This window comes from Nansenia antarctica (assembly GCF_963989245.1).
Source record: "Nansenia antarctica genome assembly, chromosome: 3".
NCBI lineage: Eukaryota > Metazoa > Chordata > Actinopteri > Argentiniformes > Microstomatidae > Nansenia > Nansenia antarctica.
The window spans coordinates 58,627,190-58,628,908 of record NC_137688.1 but is presented as its reverse complement, the minus strand read 5'-3'; positions in this window follow the sequence as shown (position 1 = coordinate 58,628,908).

The window sequence follows — 1,719 nt, the reverse complement described above, 5'->3', positions numbered from 1 at the left end:
TGTAATGCGTTTCCAAATAAGCTCATGGTGGCTACGGTTTACCTCCGGGTTATCGCTGTCTCAAGTAGTTCTTCCGACAGATGATTGTAGTCGACAGCGCCCCCTCTGTCTGATCAAGATAGTGTACAGCAGGGGTATTCAATTACAAATTCAGTTGGGCCAGATTTGAAAACCAATACATTTTGCTGGGCCAGACATTTTCAGCGGCCAGTAGCCTAAGCAGCAGGTAATGACACATTTCAAACCAACACGAATTAATGTAATGAAAAACAAGCAGTTTATTTATCGTTTTCCTTTTAAATTAGGTAACATCTGACACAGGCACGTCAAAAAGAACACAATAAAAGAGCTGTAATTGAACAGAACCTGAGGTAATAGCAATACTTTTTTTTTTTTTTTTTTTTTTACTTTTTAGGTAAAACAACAACATTTTGGTCTCAACTGACCCATACACATTTCAAAGTGTATAAAAACGTGTACAGTAGTATACCAATAACATTTGTTTTCCAACAAAGAGTGCACAATTAAACCCATAGTGATGACATTAACTAACACTCATAAATGCATGAACGAATAGGCCTAATACACTCCACATCTATTACTACACTCTGTTTTAAGTCACCAAATGTGTGATTAGGCATGTATTTTGTTACACATCCCACATTATTTTGATATGTAGGTTACAGTTAAACAAGTTACAGACTTTACAGTTAAACAATAACTGTCCTCGTCCTCGTCCTCGTCCTCCTCTTATGGTGGATATACCTTTGGGGGGATAAAATATACATTGTAAAGGTTTAATTGTGTTAATATTGTATTGAAATCACCTTTGTGGCACAGGAACTGGAGGGAGGGGTCCGTCAGAGCAAATCAGCACAAGTAATCATTCTACACCTGAGACAATGGAGGCCAGTTCTGCCGCTCAAGTGCTGGCAGTTGCATTGTCATAAGGACCTGATCACCTCTTTTGTTTGCCCTGGGTCTGTCTGGAACACCCAGAAACTGGAAACAATGTACGGTAACCCATCCACCTTTTGTGATCACTCTGCGCAGAGGATCCTGGGAAGGATTGGCCATGCCAACCTGTATAAATATGAGGCTCTGGACCTCTCTTCATGAACTGATGTCAGCTCTGCATTGTACTCACTACAATAAAGGGTCTTTCTCTGTGATGACCTACAGCTCCGGTTTCCTAAATTGTTTTATTGATTAGTAATTGAAACTATTAGAGTAAGGTTAAATCCACTACACGCTAACTCTCACTCCTCTTGCTCTACCTCTCTCTGCAAAGTTGGCATCCATAGTTGGGAGAGCTCACCTTTGGCTCTTTTATTGCTAAAGCTATGATTGCTAATTGAAAAGCAATAAGTGTTTGCCCATATGAGGAGTGTGATTGTTTGTTCTGTTTGTTTTGAATGTGAACACAAGATATTTTATCAATGAAGATTGTGCCAAATGGAGAGAATTGTGAGTAGTGTGGTTTAGAACTGCAAAATGAGTGAAAAGCAGGATAAATGTGTTTGTATTTGTGCAGAATTGGTGTGAGATTAAGTACATGAGTTTCAGGTTTTGGTCATTGTGTCTGAAGTTCTGATGTTAGTGTGAAAGAGATTGAGAAAGACGGTAAGAGCACAATTCTTTGGCCAAAACTACAGACACTACAAATGTATTATCATACCCCTTTCACATTAAACCGAACAAATATTCAAGATAATTTAA